At 43.0% G+C, this 20,152-nt stretch overlaps 1 long non-coding RNA gene across 10 annotated transcripts in view; it reads left to right on the top strand.

Moving 5' to 3' along the window:
* The first annotated feature begins 2,181 nt into the window (after positions 1-2,181).
* LOC105242035 overlaps positions 2,182-20,152 on the top strand; it is a 38,081-nt gene continuing 20,110 nt past the window's right edge. For 4 of the 10 annotated variants that reach the window (XR_004623639.1, XR_004623635.1, XR_004623632.1 and 1 more), the window contains exons 1-4: positions 2,182-3,002; positions 12,336-12,456; positions 17,289-17,364; positions 18,814-18,893. This is a non-coding gene — a long non-coding RNA (uncharacterized LOC105242035). Of the gene's footprint in view, positions 3,003-7,281; positions 8,215-12,335; positions 12,457-17,288; positions 17,365-18,813; positions 18,894-20,152 lie in introns of those variants that run through there. The other 6 variants (XR_004623636.1, XR_004623634.1, XR_004623637.1 and 3 more) reach the window with 6 other exon arrangements.

Here is a 20,152-nt window from a genome sequence, read left to right as displayed (position 1 = left end):
CGGCATATTGCCCCCATGGCAAAAACTATTTTATCTACTTGCTCCAGGAAATAAATACTTGCTTCTGGAAGATAAGATTATGAGCTAACTAGAAGAGCTTACTTATCAAGACCAACGGCTTTTTAATGAAGACCGGCTTCCAGACACTCACTTCATTGTGCCCACCAGTCCAGAGTTACCAATGCCAACCAGTGACTCAGCTTCCAAGACCTGCCCTAAAGTCACCAGACCAGGCATATCCACTGACTTCCCCTTTCCAGGACTCTGTCAAAACATTTAAAGATACAGTAATCTATTTTTATGTAATAGGCTTAGTAAAATCGCTTTGATTGGTCAACAGGTCTCTCCAGTGGTCTTTTGAAAAGCCAACAGTGACTTGTACTTCTTCTTTTTTTTTTTTTTAAGATTTTATTTCTTTATTTATCTGAGAGAGAGAGACAGAGCACGAGCGGGGGGAGGGGCAGAGGCAGAGGGAGAAGGAAACTCCCTGCTGAGTGGGAAGCCCGATGCAGGACTCGATCCTGGGACTCTGGGATCATGACCTGAGCCAAAGGCAGATGCTTAACCGGCTGAGCCTCCCAGAGGCCCTAAAAAGCCAATGGTGTCATGTACTTCTTAAGAAAAATGGGGAAGAACAATGAAGTAAATACAACTCTCTTCCAGTTAAATATGATTGGTTGTTTAAAGTTCAGAGGTGGGAATGTAAAACAATGTGGTCACCATGGAAAATGGTTTGTGGTTCCTTAAAAAGCAAACCTTGGAATTGCCATGTGATCCACAAGTCCGTTCCTAGATATATACCCTAAGGGATTGAAAGAGACTCCAACAGATCCCTGTGCACCTGTACTCAAAGCCACACTAGCCGCAAGAGTCAAGAAGTGAGAGCAACCCAGTGTCAGCGGATGGGTGAACGGGTAAACGAAATGTGCTGTATTCGTACAGTGGCATTTTATTCAGCCATAAAAAGGAATGAAGTATGGACAGCTGCTACCACACAGAGACACCTTGAGAACATCGTGCTAAGTGAAATAAGCCAGACACAAAGGACAGACATTGTGTGATTAAACTTGTAGAAGGTGCCTAAAACAGGCAAATTCATGGGGACAGAAAGTAGACTGGAGTTCCCAGAGCTGAGTGAATGGGGAGGAATGGCGAGTTCCTCTTAATGGGCACATATTTTCTATTTAGGGTAGTGAAAAGTTTTAGAAATATAGTGGTTATGGTTGCACAACACTGTGAATGTTATACCACCGAATTGTACACTTAAAACTGGTTAAAGAACAATTTTCATGTTGTGTATATTTTACAGCAATGAAAAAGAAGCCTAGAAGGGCGCCTGGGTGGCTCAGTCAGTGAAGCATCTCCCTTCAGCTCAGGTCACAATCCAGGGGTCCTGGGATTGAGCCCCCCTTCCAGCTCTCTGCTCAGCAGGGAGTCTGCTTCTCCCTCTCCCTCTACAGCCCCTCACGCACGCTCGCACACTCTCTCTCAAATAAATACATAAGATCTTTAAAAATACACCCTCTACCTACAGAGTCCTGCAGGACAGACTTTAGGGAAAGGAAAACACAGATCTCCGGAACCCAAATGCTTTCAGGGGACCAGACTGGTAACATAAATAAGTGACGTCAGCCAAGCGTTTACAGTAGGAAGGAGCAGGGATGGGGGTAAAGTAGAGAACATAAGCGCCTTTCTAGTAAGTACACCTACGGCCCATCTCCTGACAATTGTTGCCATGCAGAAATGTGGACCCAGTATTGCCAGGTTTTCTCATTTTTCAAGAGACACTAGGAACTGGGATTTATATGAGACTGGTCAGTCGGGCAGGTTTAGACGGAAGCCACCTGTTCACTACTCCTGCTCTTCGGCCTGCTGACCCGACCCTCCGCAGGCAGCTGGTGCCCACATTAGAAGACCATCTGAACCCGGAGAGCATAGTTTTCTGAACTGGGTGTATCAAAGTTCCAAACTGGATGACAGGGAGCGCCTTCTCTCCTTTAATTGCCCTCATTCTTATTTCCTCTTAGGCTTTGCAGGTAAAATGGTCCAGTAGGGTCCCACTCCGTGTCCACCGTCTTTTCTGATCGGGAATCTACAGCTGTGTTTCACAAGTGACGCGAAAGAAAGTCTGCTGTGCAGCCCGTGCGAGACGCCTGTCAGAGAGAAACTGAAAAGGAAAGCATGGGGACGGGAGGTGAAGGAAGAGAAAGAAGAGAAGGGGGGAAAAGAGAGATGGAAAAAGACAAAAAGGGAAAGAACTAGAAGGATCTAGAGTAGAGAGTGAATATTTATTACACTTTAGTGTTGGTAGCTCCCAGATAAAGACCTTTCACATATATGGCCTCAAATGTTACAGAGGCTTGGGAAGCAAACTTCCCCTCTTCAGTTTGCAGATGGAGAAAGAGAAGGTCCTGGAAGTTGCCTCTACGGTCCAGTACTTAGTGGGTGAACAATAGGGACACACAGGTGCATGTCCCGCGGTGGATGACTAAGAGTAAGAAAGAAAATCTGAGGACGGAAAGGCAGAAAAGGAAGTAGCATGTTTGTTGGAAGCTGGGAGCCTGCCACCAACCATTGCCCAGACGCCAAAGGGCAATGGGCTGTTGGCCGACTTCCTGTGTTCTTATGATTAGCCCCTATGAACAGCCACCACAGCTCAGCTTCCCTAATTCAGTGTAGGTCTTGATGCCATTGGTTGGATCGTACAGCAAAACTTTGTTTCAGAGACTCTTTAGGTTAAAATACACAGTGGAAACCGCAAAGGGCGTGGGCAGCGTGCTGGGTCTCACACAGCCTTTCGGGATTCGGCAGCAGGAGGACAGTCAGGGTCCTCTGAAGGCATTTCCCACGACAAATGGACATCAAGAAGTGCTATCCTTCTCTTCTGCCAAAGGGCATACTGGGCATGGTTCCTAATATTGACGTGGAACGAAAAGTGAGTTTGCAAATTACTTAATGTGAGAAGTCTCAGAATGAGAGGCGGAGGGAGGAAATGGAAGGAGGTAAGAACTACACTGAGTGCCTGCTACGTGCCAGGCTTCCTTACAGACTTTGCGAACATTTCAATGGCAGAGATTTTTATAAACTATTCTTGACTGAAAGAAAAGGCTTTTTTTGGACTCTCCCTCCCTGTGTTTTGTTTTGTGTGTATGTGTGTGTGTGTGTGTGTGTGTGTGTGTGTGTGTGTGTGTAAGATTTATTTATTTCAGGGGCACCTGGGTGGCTCAGTGGGTTAAGCATCTGCCTTCAGGTCAGGTCATGATCCCAGGGTCCTCCGATCGAGTCCCGAGTCAGGCTCCCTGCTCCATGGGAAGCCTGCTTCTCCCTCTCCCACTGTTCCTGCTTGCATTCCCTCTCTCGATGCCTCTCTCTGTCAAATAAATAAAATCTTAAAAAAAAAAGATTTATTTATTTCGGGGGGGGAGAGAGAGAGAAAGAGAGAGAGTATAGGGTGAGGCACAGAAGGAGAGAGAATCTCAAGCAGACTCCCCGCTGAGCACAGAGCCCACTGAGGGGCTCGTGACCCTGAGATCATGACTGAGCCGAAACCGAGAGCGGGATGCTTAACAGACTGAGCCACCCAGGGGTCCCCTCCCCCTGTGCATTAAGCCTCTTTTTCAAGTTGCCGTAAGGATCCCATTTCAGGGAAAGGGTTGGAGGCATTTCATCATCGGAACTAGGTCTGCATCTTTGCCTTCCTGTTGTTGAAACCACCTGGCCCTCAGCCTCAGCGCGTCGTGCCTGTTCTGCTTTCTGTCCTAACTTCTCTGCTCCGCTTGTGCCCATGCGAGTCCTGCTGGAGCCCACTTGCCAATTTTGGTGCATGAACAAAACTGAAAGTGTAAGAAAATTAACACTTTCCGGTACAGTCCTCGAGCGATGGAGGGTGTTGGTAATTTCCCCCTTTTCAGTTGGAGAGCACGGAGGCCCAGCCTGCTAGGTTCCCCGGAGGGTTCTGGTGGGACGAGCAGCAACCAGCTCAGCGATGCTCCCTTGCATTAACTTTCATCTTCTTCACGCTCCTTCCCCTGGGGTCACATCCCCAAATAAACTATCCGCATGCAAATTGTCTCAAACTCTGTTGGGGGCAGATTGGGCCAAAAGAGGGCCAATTATGCTACTTCTTCACAGCTGATAATAAAAGACGGTAATGGTGGGGCGCCTGGGTGGCACAGCGGTTAAGCGTCTGCCTTTGGCTCAGAGCGTGATCCCGGCGTTATGGGATCGAGCCCCACATCAGGCTCCTCCGCTATGAGCCTGCTTCTTCCTCTCCCACTCCCCCTGCTTGTGTTCCCTCTCTCGCTGGCTGTCTCTATCTCTGTCAGGTAAACAAATAAAAATCTTAAAAAAAAAAAAAAAAGACGGTAATGGTGCCCCTTGATAACCTGATTCACTGACATTTTTGCAGTCACAGTCAGGTGTTTTAGATCCTTATTATGTCCCTATAAAAAGAAAAAAAATCACCCAAAGAGAACTGGTTAAACTTGAGCACGTGCCTCGAGAGTCCATTTCGGGGCTTGCTCACATGTGCCTAACGCTACGTTCGTCAAAGTGCCCACATCGCTCGCGTCACTTTATTTTATCAGGAAGGCCTTTTCTCCCTCTCATCAGCCAAGAAAGGTGAGTACAGGACAATAAGACATTTTGAGAGAAAGAGAGACCACAATCATGTAACTTTTATTGCAATATATTGTTATAATTGTTCTATTTTATTATTAGTTATGTGGTTAATCTCTTACTATGCCTAAGTTATAAATTAAGCTGTTTTGGAAAAAACAGTGTATACATAGGGTTTGGTACTATCTGTGGCTTCCAGAATCCACTGCACATCTTGGAACGTATACCCTGAGGATGAGGGGGGATGACTATACATCCTATTGGTTCTGTTTCTCTGGAGAACCCTGATATATATATATATATATCATATATATATGAAATCTTTCTGGAAGGGTACATACCAGGTGGGTGGCTGAAAGCAGAGAAAAATTTTTCACTGAATATCTTTTAATATTTAAAATTTTTGAATATTAGTAATAACCACCAGCTCAAAATATTAAAAAATATAAAATAAACAGGTAAGTTTAATAAAATTTGCTGTGTTCAGTTATTAGTTAATATTTTGCATTATGATCCCATAAAGAATGTATTGCTAAAATATACATTTCTGGAAATACAAGAATACTAAAAAAATCAAGCCAACTTTTTTTCTTTTTCAATTTTTTATTTAAATTCCAGTTACTTAACATACAGTGTAATATTAGTTTCAGGAGTAGAATTTAGTGATTCATCATTTACGTACAACAGGCAGTGCTCATTATCAAGTGACCTCCTTAATCCCCATCACTTATTTAACCCATCCCCCCACCCACCTCCCCTCCAGTAACCCTCAGCTTGTGTTCTATAGTTAAGAGTTTATTTTCTGGGGCGCCTGGGTGGCAGCAGTTAAGCGTCTGCCTTCGGCTCAGGGAGTGATCCCGGCGTTATGGGATCGAGCCCCACATCAGGCTCCTCTGCTATGAGCCTGCTTCTTCCTCTCCCACTCCCCCTGCTTGTGTTCCCTCTCTCGCTGGCTGTCTCTATCTCTGTCGAATAAATAAATAAAATCTTTAAAAAAAAAAAAAAGTTTATTTTCTGGTTTGCCTCTCTTCTCCCCCGCCATGTTCATCTGTTTTCTTTCTTAAATTCCATATTCGAGTGAAATCATATGGTGTTTGTTTTCTCTGACTATTTTGCTTAGCATAATACTCTCTCGCTCAATCTATGTCATGGCAAATGGCAAGATTTCATTCTTTTTTATGGTTGAGTAATATTCCATTGTATATATATATACACATATATATATGTATATATATACACACCACATCTTCTTTATCCATTCATCAGTTGATGGACATTGGGCTCTTTTCATAGTTTGGCTATTGTTGATAATTCTGAATCAAGCCAATTTTTAAACATTTTTTAACTTTTTATTTTGAGATCATTTTAGACGTACAGAAACGTTACCAAAAAAATAGAGAATCCCTGTGTCCCCTTCATGTGACTTCCACTTACATGGACATCGAACCTAAATGGACTACTGTTACCAATGCCAGAAAATTCATATTGATACAATATCACCAACTAAACTGAACCAAACTTTTAGCTGAAGTATTAACTTCGATGCCCCTCTAAACATTTAGAAATTTCTTTACTGATGGCAAAAAAAATGTCCAGAAGTAAACAATCAACCAGAAAGTTTCTAAAAGTACCTCTCGTTCTTTTTTTCCCCATTGTAGCACTCAAAGAAATTTCTGTTACTGCCTGAGTGGTAGAAGGGAGCATTACGGTTATCAATTGTACTCTCTTTTTTGTTCCCCCACTTTGCTAAGTGATCCAACTTCTCTGAATTCTTGTCCACTTCTCGATACATGTACTCCCATGATTTCTGTCTTCAGTCTGTTCCATCAGAGCCCAGGCAAAGTGATAATGGATCTCACCATCACCATCCCTCCCCTCCCTTTTTAATTCTGTAACTTTGAGCTCCGGTTTGAGCTCCATCCAGGCTTGCCACCTTCTTAGGGAAGTCTTAGAATGGATGCTTCTGCACCCCACCTAGACCTGTCCTGTTCCCCAGCTCCCACACGCCCTTCCAGGTCCGTCTGGCCTAGCCTCCATCTCTGATGAATACATATGTGATAAAATGTCAGCGCTGGATTAATATGCCGCTCCAAGAGGAATCCACCTGCCATGTGGACATTCTAGAAACAGCATGATACACTGACACAGTGCTGATGGGGGAAGGGTGGAGGCAATAAGGAAAAATGAATGTCTGCAGAACTGTCACTAATAAGCTGGGTGGCCTTGGCCACATCACTCAACCGCTCTAAGTCTCTTTTCCTGTAAAACAAGGGAATGAAGCGAGATGCATTTTTAAAAATATTCTTGGCATTAAAGGTAGCTTTGAAAATCTGATAAAATAAATTTATAGGCTGTATCCTCAGAAAAGTGAACATGGTGCCTACATATTTTTGAATATCCCAAAGGGACAGTAATGTGACAAAACAGGAGGTCACAGACTTTCCTCCTCATTTCACACTCTCAAGAAAACACTGTGTTTGTTCTATTTCTCTTACGGCCTTTGTGCTACAGGTCAGGGTAAGCTGTAGAGAAGACCTGGAAGTAACAAGAGAGGCTAGGTTGACTTACAAAAGGGACAGGGGTGCTAATGTGGAAGATAAGGAAGAATAGATCTGGGTTGATAAAATTGCACTTCACCAAAATTACAAACTTTTTGCTTCCAAGGACATCATCAAGAAAAACAGCCTACAGCATGGGAGAAAATATTTGCAATCATATATCTGAAAAGGACTTGTATCTAGAGTATATGAAGAACTCTTACAATTTAGCAATAAAAAGACAAATAAACCAATTTAAAAATGGGCAGAAGACTTGACTAGAAATAGCCCTAACAAAGGGGTACAAATTGCCAATGAGCTCATGAGAAGATGCTCAGTATCATTAGACACTAAGGAAATGCAAATCAAAACCACCATGAGAAACCACCTGACACCCGCTGGGATGGCCATGATTTTAAAAAAAGGTGGACAACAGCCAGTGTTGGCACAGATGTGGAGAAATTCGAACGCCTATGCACTGATGGTGAAAATGCAAATGTGTTTCAGCAGCTATGGAAAACCATTTGGAAGGAGTTTTCTTACTACCAGCAAGGTATAGTCCCCAAGAAAATTGAAAACACAGAAAAAGCTGTTCACAGAAAAGCTTGTGCATGAACATTCATAGGAACATTATTTCTAAGAGCCAAGGAGAAGGAACCACCCAAATGGCCATGCTCTCATGAACAGATAAACAAAATGATACAATGGAATATTCTTCAGCCATAAAAAGGAACGAGGGATTGATATGTGCTACAATATGTATGAACCCTGAAGACGTCACACTGAGTGGAAGAAGCCAGCCACAAAGGGCCACATATCATATGATTCTATTTGTCTGAAATGTCCAGAAAGGGGCAAATCCGGAGAGGGTCAACAGATGAGTGGCTGCCAGGGGGGAGGGAGGGAAGGGATAATGGGGAATGACTGCTAATGGGTACTAGTTTCTTTATAGGGTGATGAGAATGTTCTGGAATTAGTGGTGATGACTGTACAACCTTGTTAATATACAAAACCCCACTGAATTGTACCCTTTAAAATAGTGAATCTTATTGTGTGAGAATTATATCTCAATTTTTTTTTTTTTTTAAGACTAGGCCAGGGAGTAGAGGCGGGAGAGAAGAAATGAGGAAGATGAGGGAGCCAGTATGGGTCAGAGTTTGGGGAAGAAAAAGAAAAGAAAGTTCAAGACACGTGTGCAGCTCAGGCACAGACTTGATGAAAACATAAAAATGTGTGATAATTTCAAGAATGATAGTGCTTTCAATAAAAAGAAGAGAAAAGCAATCAAGAGTGGCAGGACGTTAGGGGTTCATAGAGCCCTTAAAGTCCATGGGTTTAGACACTCCAGATTCAGAATCCTTGGCCACGATAATATCTAAATGTCCCTTTTATCTAAAAACAAAACAAGACTATAATTCATGGAACAGGTGTGAGAGATGTAAAAGTGATAAGACCTCCAAATTCAATATAATGTGGAGATCTGGCTGGTCAATGAAGAGTTTGCAAATAATGTTGAAGTTAAACCTCTTCACTGACTGCTTCGATTCAGTCAGAAGCACTTCCTGAGGGTCCAATGTGCCCAAAACATTGAGACAGACACAGAGAGCCCCACGCTTGCTGGATGCTAAAACTGGAAGGAACTTTAGTGATGATCTAATATTGACTTCAATCCCTCCATTGTATGGAGGAGGAAACTGATATTCAGAGGCTCAAGTAACTTGGCCAAGTTCCCCCAGTTTGTTAGTCACAGAGCTGGGATTACAGTCCCCATGTCGTGATTCCAGGTTTAGTCAGGAGCATTGTCTTAAAAATAATGGATATGTTGATGGAAGATTGTCTATTTGCTCAATCAAGGACCTATAGTTCCCTCTGACACAATATACTGTTCTTAGTGCCGCCCCTACCAGTTAACAATAATGAAACACTATTTTGTTTGTTGATCTTTTTTCATTCATTCCGTTCTCAATGAAACAATGCATCCCTTCTTAATTCTGTTTTCTCCATTAACAATGATTGATTTTTTCATTCATTCAGCAAGCGCAAGCTTAGGCACCATGAGGAATGGCAACATTATTCAGATAGAACCCTGACCTCAAAAAGCTAAAAATCTAGACGAAGAAATAAGACAGAGTCACAATTAATTATGATGTGGGGTCGATCTTGGTGACACCATTACATGTCATGACGTTCCAGTTCCAGAAGAGTGAAGTCACGTCTGCTTGGGAGAAAAGAAAGCAGGAAAATATATTGTGACTTCACAAAGCTTCAGAGAAAGAACTTCTGGAGTTCATGGAAACTGTTCAAGTCTTGAAATGCAAGTTTTCTGTTTATTAAAAAAAACATAAACTATAATGGAAAATCAGCAGTTTCCTTAAAATCACCCAAACAGTTTCTAACCACAGGATGCATTTTTTTTTAAAGATTTTATTTATTTATTTGACAGAGACAGCCAGCGAGAGACGGAACACAAGCAGGGGGAGTGGGAGAGGAAGAAGCAGGCTCCCAGCGGAGGAGCCTGATGCGGGGCTCAATCCCAGAACACTGGGATCACGACCCGAGCCAAAGGCAGACGCTTAACGACTGAGCCACCCAGGCGCCCCAGGATGCATTTTTTCTTAATTGGCTGCTGAGGCTTTTTGAATACTTGTAACCCATCCTCTGGGCAAATATATATAACTGCACCCACGTTGCCCTCAGCTGTGTCCATACTTACAGTAAGAGTAAAGTACTGAAATCCTATTCTAACTTGATACCTTCATCCTTCCTGTTTTAAGGTGGCCACTGTAACTGTGTAAGGGCCTTTTTAAATGATAGGGTGATTTGATGTTCATGAGACTTGATAGTTTGAAATGGAATAAATGCCTTTAAAAAAAACTCACATTTATTAAATTATAATCTAGGTGTAATAAAAATCACACTTTGTCGGTGAGTAGTTCCGTGATTTTTGACAAATGGAATGCTTGTTATTGTGATTGCCACAGTTAGATTCGCACAGTAAAGAGGTGAAGATGCGAATGGAAAGGAACAGGCTAGGAAGCAGTATGAATGTAAAGCAAACATTTCCAGCTTGTCCTTTACATGCATGATCTCGACTACATCTCCTATCCCTACAGAAAACATTCTTTTATAATCTCTACAGCTGAGAACGCGGCAGTTTAGAGAAGTCAAGTTTCTTGGGCCGGGTCACAGACCCAGAAGGTAGCAGGCTCCCCAAACAGGGAGAATTTCTGGCCTCTGTCATTCAGTAATTTAGGGATTTGGGAAATTCCTTTGGCCCGTTAGGGCCTTGTTTTTCTCATGTGTCTACAGAAAAGTTTGGACTGGCCTTCTGGACCCCGACGCCCTCTCCGTCCCTACCAGAGCCCCACCGTCTTGGTTCACAAGTAGAAATAAAACGTCTGACCAGCCATGGCCCCAGGGCTGAGGGTCTCAGACAAACAGCCCCAGAAGTTAAAGAAACAAGCAGAAATGCAGCACACGCTTGGACGGAGCCCAGCCCGCTCCCACACTGACTCTTCCCGCTTTTCTCGCCATAAGCAGCTGGCACAGGGGACAAGTACAATGCCATCGAGCAGAGTTCAGGAGGCCAAAGAAACAAATGGCGAGGAAGCACGTGGGCCCTCAGTCCAGCAGAACAATGTGGCCACTGTCTTCTGTTCTAGCTTCTCTGGTCTCGTCACATCTCCACGGACCACAGTAAAGAGATCTGAGCTGGCCGGATCACCCTCATTGTATCAGCTTTCAGCTCTATGGTTGCCAAAACACCCTTCCATCACATTGTGCCGTTTGTTGCCTCCGCCCACCACCCCCTCTGAGCAATCAATGTTCAGTATTGTCCAGTAGACTCCGAGCAAGAGTAAAATAAGATTGGAGAGCTGGGGATAATAAATAGGCCTCTTCTCTCTGCAGCTAGAGTCAGTGAAGACCCAGTGCCAAATTCTGACTCTGCAACCAAATGGCCATGTGCATTGGGACAGTCGACTGTTCTTTTTTTTTTTTTTTAATTGGGACTGAAGTCAAGAAGTAAACTTTATTTCCTGTATAATAATATTCTTTTGGGGATGCTAATGCTGAAAGACCTGGGGAGGAGGATTACGTCTTTCTGGCCATTCACCACCTAATAGGCTTAAGCCTTTTCTCATTTTTGCCTATTTCTGGCCTGTGTTTCAGGGAATTTCCATGAACATGTTCTCCTCTTAGGCCTTTAACGTACATAGCAGGTATTCAGCAAATGCCTGCTGAGCATTTGTCAAGGGAATCAACAGATAAAGTGAAAATGGCCAAAACCCAGAATGGGTGATTGAAATGTAAAAATCGTTTTATGGGGTAAGGTTCTTTTTGTAGTGGCACAATGTCTGACTTATTTTAACCCCCAAATATTTAATTTATCCAGGGTTTCAGTTTCTATTGAGGCTGAGGATTTAGAGGATGAGATTCATAACAATTTCACAACGTTCCTGCAAAGATCAAGAGAGAGAGTGCACATAAACGCTGTGTGTAAATCCTAGAGCATGACTTCCTGGCACATTTTACTCAATGGCACTCAGAGTTAGGATTGTATTTGTAGAAGGCATTGAGGGCAAATGGATAAGGCAGCCCAGAAGGAGTTCTCACTGCCCCAGTGACACCAGCAGTCCTAGAGACGCCTACCACCCCAAGCCCCCCTAAGCGAGCCCCAGGGATGAGGGAGCCCGTAAGTCATCACACCTGCAATAGCTGTGTGTCAAGGCATACTTCTTGAAAACCTGTTTTAAGCTTTCATGCAAGTGTACAAATGTCAGGAACGATCATGTGGTTGTGAGTGAATCATTTTACCGTCCTTCACTCAACTACTCTAGGGGACACTGCCCTATAGCAATTGGGGCACTGCCCTATAGTATAGGGGACACTGAGATCATAATATTATTCATAAAAATAATATGATGACATATTGGGACCAATAGTGAAAACAGGAATGATTCTGTCACACAAAACAGAAAACTTGGCTTTTTCATTCTTGCATAACAGGGAGGCTTGAGTTCGTTACTGGTATTGGTTTAACATTTGTTGCTGCCAGAGCTTTGGAGAGGTGCCTTCGGAAATTCCTCTGGCCTTGCCCTTGTGGTTTCCAGATGGCCGCAGGGAGCTCCAAAATGACATCATCACGTTATCCAAAGGCATCACGTGGAATCTCTCTTTCAGTGCACCAACTCCTTATCAGGAAGAAAATCACTTGCCAGAGGCCCCTGACCAGACTCCCTTATATTTCGTTGGCTGGAACTGGAACACGTGGGCACTCTTAGCTCAGAGGAAGACTGAGAAAGTAAGTATCTGACCCGTTTAGCAGTGCCAGTGAGCGAGTGCCAGTCAGCGAGACAGGGTTTTGAGAAGCCAATTAGTATGTGTCTGACTTATTGCTCTACAAAGCATTTCTGTTTATAGCTTAAAGGGAAAAACACGTCTTCATTTCCCAATATTATCCAAACAAAATGACTTATTATTAAAATATATAAACAAAATTAAAAAACCAGAGCATCTATGATTTTTACAACATCTGCCAACTCTCTGTAGATATTTGGCAGTTTGGTCTCCAATGGTTTGCTCAGATTTCTTAAAATAGGAATTCTCACTTTCCCTCCTGAAATTTCCCGGACTCTTTCAAATGCCTTCATGTCTTAAGTCTGCAAGTTCCCTCATAAACTGCCTCTTCCCCCTGGTCCATCTGTGTATCTTCTCACTAATTACTTCACATAGAGGCTTCTCGAACATTTATATCTCAACATCTTGTGAAGAAGTAATTTTTGTGATATGAGATATCAATATTTTTAATTATTTTAAGGTATATATAAACTATGTTAGAATAATATTAAAACGAATAAAGGTCTTAGAATGTATTTTACTGTTATCACATGCATGGATTCGCAAAATAAATCAGCAAGCCAAGTACTGGCTTATAATGAAAAGCCACAGTCTCCTGCCTCACCTCCCCCACCCTCCATGCCCACTTCTGGAGTCAATCATTTTCAGCTCATTTACCTTTTCTTTTATGTATTTATATCTACATTCTAAATTACATGCTTTAAAAAAATTTTTTTAAAAGATCTTATTTATTTATTTGGGAGAGAGTGAGACAGAGAGCAAGAGCAGGGGAGGGAAGAGGGGGGCAGAGGGAGAGGGAGAAGCAGACCCCCTGCTGAGCAGGGAGCCCAATGTGGGACCGATCCCAGGACCCTGAGATCATGACCTGAGCTGAAGGTAGATGCTTAACCAACTGAGCCACCCAGGTGCCCCTAAATTACATGCCTAAATTGCTCTTTCTTTTTAACTTGAGATTTCAACTGTCAGCGCTCTCCTATGCAGTGTGAGGATTTGGCTCCCTCATACATTCCTGTGTCTATTTTTGTCCTCCCCCCATTATGCTCTATAGTTATGTCACTTTCTTTTCTAAACGCTCTTCTTTGCATAGCATTCTGTTCTTGTTTTATTGTTGCAAAATTTTCTCTTATCTCTCTAAAGGTATAAATTAACCATTTTCTAAAGTTTTCTTCGGCCGGTTCCCTCTTTCTCCTGTTCATTTGTTATATCTCCATTGAAGCCTTTCTTGAAATGTCTGGTGATTCTTGAATGTTCGTTATTGACACTAGAAAGCTGACCAGCAGCTCTGTGTAAATAGTTTATTCATTGGTAGACCTCAGTATATTGTGGCAGATGGAGACCCACAAAAATTGGAATCTGTGGGTCTTCTCTCTTGGGTTGGTGGGTTTCCCTGGAGAAGAATCATCCATTCTCCTATTGGGGTGATAGGAAGCTGGCTCCTGAGGATCCTGGGAATGTTGTGTGGGACGGGGGAATTGGAATTACCATTCAAAATGGAGGCTGTTGCTCAATCTGCTTTAGAGGCCCCTCAAGACCCCATCCCTCTCTGTTGAGCCTAGTATCCCAGAGCTTAGAGTTTCTCTAGAATATCCAAGAGCAAAACTCTTGTGCTCTGCTCAGGTATGGACAAGCTGCTGGGATTAGCGCAGAGAATCTAACAGTCTGCTCCTCAAACATTTTTGATGACCCCCTCTGATTTTGATTCTCTCCACACCCGACTTCAGATACGTGGTAGCCTCCATGCTCGGTCTTCCTGAGATCCTGCAATGGCAATCGCTTGCTTCTGACTGGACTCTCCCCCTCGACTCTCTCTGGCATTAAGTTTCTGCTTTTTCTGTGCTGCCAAGTCACTTACCACTTGTCCATCTGTTTTTCATTTTGCAAAATAGTGTTGACATCACTTTCTCCTCTCACTCCTCCCCTGCTCTCTTTGACTCTTCACCACTTTTATTCCTTTATTCTCACTTCAGAGGAGTTTCACAAAGAAGTAAAGATTAATGAGATTCAATTTGTCACGTTTAACTGGAAGTCATGAACGTTTCGTTTGCACGCGTCCAATTTTAGCTGGGCATACGCCCACCTAGCTACTTATGTATATATGGAAGGGTGTGTTTTGAGAAACAAGAAAAAAATATATATTGATATCTTAGGTGAGAAGAAGACTATACTTTCCAGCTTCCCTTGCATTTGCTGTGCGACGTGACTAAGGTCAGGCCAATATAATGAAAGTGGAAGTGACCTGTGCATTTTGGAGCCTTGACCTTCACAACTCAGCACTTCCTTGCCCTCATTTTGTTCTCCCCATGTGGCTAGGATGTGGATGTGGCAGTGGCCAGCTTCAACGGTATAGACAAGGACAACACCGGAGGGGAGGAGGAGCAACAAATGGAAGGAGCTCTGCTTTTGAATAAACACGGCATGAGACAGAAATTAATTTCTTCCCACCTCTGTAGTTTGCGGTCTTTTTGCTACAGCAGCGTAGCCCGTGCTCAAGTGCAATCTCGTTCAGTAGTTCCCAAAGCAAGTCTATGATTAAGCTGCAGATCTACTCCCTGTGGTTTTACAAAGACACAGAATTCCAGATCACGTTTTCCCAGATTCTGCTTCAGTCCATCTGGCGTAAGATGCAGAAATCTGTTTCTTTTTTTTTTTAACCACTTCGATTTTTCTGATACATTGCCAAGATTATGAACCACTGCCCTTGCCCAGTTTACTATAAAACACTTCCTTCACATTCCCATGGTTTTCCCATTTCTCATCCATTTCCTTTGCATCTCCATATTCGCTTCCTGATTCCTTTGTTAAAATTCAAATGTTAATGTTATCATAGTGGACAATTATTTTTGTCTTCCTGGAATCCATTCATCCTGATTTCCTTTGGGGAACCACTTATCCTTTATTCTCTGTCCATGTGGTTCAGGAAGCCAGCGGGCCCCCTAATCTCCCCATCTCTAGGGGAGGAGCACTCAACCACGGAGCCCAGGCGAGTCAGCGTATTCCAACCTCTTGACCACAGTGATGTGTTCAGGGATAGACACATGATCCAAGTCAGTTCAGTGAGACCCAATTCTAGGGAAAAGAGCAGTTCTTTTTCCTTTGGGAGGGCTGACCCCGTAGGATGTGTGCCTGCAGCTGCTGGTGCCCATCTTACGACCATGAAGGGATCAAGCAGTGAAGTCAACACACTGGGGAGAAGAAAGATGGAGCAGGACTGAGTTCTGATGATATCATTTGAGCATCTGGATCCATGCCTGAATCCCTAGACTCTCTAGCTACATAACTCAAATTTCTTTTATTAGGAGGGAGAGAGTGTTATTATGTATATATATGTATATAGTATATATATAATATTTAAAATTATATGCATATGCATATATTATATGAAGTATATGATACATATCATGCTTTAGTTGTATATGTATATATGTATACATACATACACATATGATACTTTTATATTTACATACAAATACATACACATACACACAGCATAATTATAAAATTAACTGTAAAGTTCAAGAGAGAATATATAGAATGTTTCTAAGGGGATGAAAAAGTAACTTTTTAGAAATAGTTTCAAAAAGAATAATCATTAGATCAACATACCTAAGATTTCGCTCTTCTGTTTTAACTAGTACCCAGGGTAGTATTATCTCTGAATTTTCATGAAGCTCATACAAACAGACCTTTGAGCAATTGTACAAATATCTGTGTGATAGAGTCAATAATTTTCTGGTTACAGTTCTAGACTCCATTCTAGGGTTTGTTCATGTAGGTCTGATCCAGTTTTGCAGTCATTATAGGGCAATTTAAAAGAAAATATGTAAAAATATATAAAGATCTCCCAGATATCAGCAATGCAGATTTTCTGAGTTAAAGGCACCTGGTAGATTTAATGTGTTCGTGACAAAGAACATGATTTGGAAGCAGAATTTGCTTGCTGATCTCACGAAAATTAAGGTTGGTTTGATGGGTTGAGCTTGTCATCACTTTCCAATATTCTATATTCAAGGTACAGAGCCTATCTGCGGCAGCACTATGGTGTGCCCACCCCCACCCCTGCCCCCAAACCATTCCCACCCTCCTCTGGGGTCTGCAAACTGATTCAGGTCAGCCTCCTGTTTCTATATAGGCTGTGAACCAAAAACGGTGTTAGCTTTAAATGGTTAAAGAAAGATCAAAAGAAGACTATTTCATGAAAATTACATGAAATTCAAAACTCCAGGTCCATAAATAGAGTTTTATTGGAGCACTGCCGCGTTCACTCATTTACAATTATCTATGGCTACTTTTGCACTGTAATGATGGAGTTGAGTAGTTATTGGGTAAGATATTTCCTATACTACTCTTCACTGAAAAAGCCTGCTAACCCCTGCTATAGAGAATGGATAATCAGTAGTCACTTTCCAAGCCCTATCTGCGGTGGGGGGGGGGGGAACCCATGGGACCCATTTCTGACCCATGAGATGTCAAGCAAGGTTTCTAATAAAGTCAGAGAAGAGAGTGGGCACCTTTCTCCTTCGGGCTTTAAAGATACATGTGGTAGCTGGAAGCGTGGTGGTATTTTTTGCCTCCATGATAAAACAAGCATGAGGTTGACATTTCTATCACCTATTTAACTGGCTATGTTGGTCAAAGATCTAATGCTTTCTTGAGTCTCTGGAGTTGGAATTGATTTGAAGCAATTTAGAGTTTTTCTAAACCTAATCTCAAGAATAGTTACTGTGGAAAGAATAATTTAGACAGATGCTTCTCATGGGAAACTTTCTGTTTCTTTAGGAATTTGATCGTGGTCACGTAACCCTGGACTCCAATTGAGGGGAGTTCAACTTCAGCCTAAGTTAAATCTCCCAAGGTACTTGGAGTGGGAAGGATATAAAAAGAAGTATTAAAACTGTTTCAAGGGACACATGAGTGGCTCAGTCGGTTGAGCGTCTGCCTTCAACGCAGGTCATGATCTTGGGGTCCTGGGATGGAGCCCTGCGTCAGGCTCCTTGCTCAGCGGGGAGTCTGCCTCTCCCTCTGTCTCTCCCCCTGCTCATGCTCTTTCTCTTAAATAAATAAATAAATAAATAAATAAATAAATAAATAAATAAAATTTAAAATCCTGTTACATTTAAAAAAAAGTATTTCAAGATTAAATGTGTTCAGGTAACTGTGGCAAAGAAGTAAAAGTACCAATGATTGCTAGTTTCTTTTGTTTGTTGTTTTTACGTAGGTTCCATGCCCAGTATGGAGCCCAACGTGGGACTCAAATTCATGACCCTGAGATCATGACTTGAGCTGAGATCAAGAGTCAGAAGCTTAACTGACTGAGCCACCCAGGCACCCCAATGATAGCTATTTTCTACTACTCAGTAGATCTTTGTGTAGGAGAGATAATTTTATTGTGAATGAATACTCAAAGTTTTATATTCCTATATTCAATTCTCATTTTCATTAAGTTTCATGTGGTGAATAAGATTCTCAAATCTCTAAGAGAACTATTCCAACTATGGTCCTTTTGGGAACAAGGCACAAAAAATAAGTAAGATTTAAATATATATTTTTAACAAGTAAAAGGTAGTGGAAAACAACAAAATAAAAACTTAAAGTCTATGCAAAGATTAGGGCATTTCCTAACATTTCAGATTTCAAAGTTTATCTCCAGTTTCAAAAGTTCCAGTGCCTAAGCACCCCTTCATTAAAAATATTTTCGAAATCCATTCTAGGAGAAAATAACTTCTTCTTAAAGAGAAAGAAACTGAAGCCCAGAAGAGACAGTCGCAGTCACACATGCACACAACCCTGTCCGCAGGACCCAGACTCTTAGGGAATAGTCACTGTCATTAGCTTTGAGGCCACTCAGACAAGACAGTGCATTAAGGGGAACTCACGACAAAATCTCCCTCCATGTACGGAGACCTCCCAGAGCCTTGAGACTATCATTCACATGGAACTCACAGAAACTGAGGCATTTCAGAGCATCATAGGATTATATAGCTGAGCTGGACATTCATGTTCCAAAAATGAGCAGTTTAAAAGCTGCTCTCTGGAGCCTTTTTGTAAAAAAAATGCTTCCCTGTCATCCATCCCAAAGGTAGACAGAGCGGCTAGCGGTGCCCTCCACACAAGGGCCATGTGGCATTCTGTCTTCCTGCCTGGGGGGTCCCACTCGGCCTGGACTAAGGGGGCTTCCCGGGACGGGAGCTTTCCTTGCTAAAGACAGGAAATTTCGGAGCCAGTTGGGACGAGCTCACCCTTATCCTGACTCCTCTGCCCGAGCTTTCCCTTGGTGCTCACCTAAGTCTTCCTTATCTTGCAGGCCTCGATGGACTCTGCTCCCTCCAGAGCTCCCCTCGGGTCCCCAGCCTGAACGCATCTCCTCACAGGACCAAAGCTCTGGTCTGTGGCTGCTCTTGTGACACTCATTTCCCTCTCTCCGTAATGAGACAGTTTTCTAATTATGGGCTGAGCGAAGGCAGTACATGGGGCGCATGCCTTGGTTCTTTTCACCAAGTCAGTGTTTGATCACGACTGTCCAGCTGAGGGGCACCTGGGTGGCTTAGTCGGTTAAGCATCTGCCTCCGGCTCAGGTCATGATCTGGGTTCTGGGATCGAGCCCCATGTCGGGCTCCCTGCTCAGCGGGGCATCTGCTTCTCCCTCTCCTCTCCACCCTCTCCCCTCCCCCAGCGGTGCTGTGTCATGCACGTACTCCCTCTCTCTCTCTCTCTCTCTCTCTCTCAAATGAATAAGAAATCTAAAAAAAAAAAAAAAAAAGATTGTCCAACTGTCTGGGAAGACGTTCAGAATGACTGGGCCCTGAGCATCTTCCTGCCCACGGTCCCCAGACTCCTTGCATTTACTAGCAGAAACACACCTTGCAGCCCCGGCCTCCACCCTCCATGAGAATCTGTGAATTGCCGGGAGATGCAGGAAATTCCAATTGAATCTAGTAACCACAAACAAAGCTGAAAGTAATTCTTCGGTGGATTCTTGCCAAAGAATGCTGGCAGAGACTCTCCCTGATGGAACTCCGTGAATGAGCAGAAAACACAATACATACCCCAGGCAGACCGTCAGACCCAAGCCCCTGCATCCCTGTTTCACAGAAACGAGAGCCCAGAGCAAAGAGCAATCACAGGCAGGATGGAAGAGAAATTTCTCCTTTGAAATCATGGCCCTGGGGCAGTGTCTAAGCCTATCAAGATGTGGAAAAGGAAATAACCCCCCTGCAATAAAGTTAGGCCAAAAGGATGTGGTAAGAGCTTCAGAGAGAATCCAAAGTTCAATCTCCACAGCTCCTTACGAAAAGCGTTTTCTCCGGCCACGATGGACCAGCAGGGCACGCTGCCTTGCATACACACTCTGTCACCTTAAACATTGAAACTCAGCTTCGTAGCCAAATTATCCTGATGGTTTGTTTTACAGAACTTTCAACAGGGATAGTGGAAACAGACAGATGTAAAGATCACGATGCCCACGCAGATTTGGACAAACACGATTCTACCGTTCTATTTGCCTATTTGATCTTTGGATCGTTGCTATAATATCATCTGTTGACTTGGCATAGTAACGGGGGCAGAAAGGGCTTTCAGCGTCTCCCATAAATTTCAGCTAAGATGTTCAGCGGTCTAGCTGTCTAGGTAAGAGTGGAGTCACG

This window comes from Ailuropoda melanoleuca, chromosome 2, assembly GCF_002007445.2.
Source record: "Ailuropoda melanoleuca isolate Jingjing chromosome 2, ASM200744v2, whole genome shotgun sequence".
NCBI classification, from domain to species: domain Eukaryota; kingdom Metazoa; phylum Chordata; class Mammalia; order Carnivora; family Ursidae; genus Ailuropoda; species Ailuropoda melanoleuca.
Note: the sequence above shows the minus strand (reverse complement) of the source record. Positions and strands in the feature narration are given on the sequence as shown.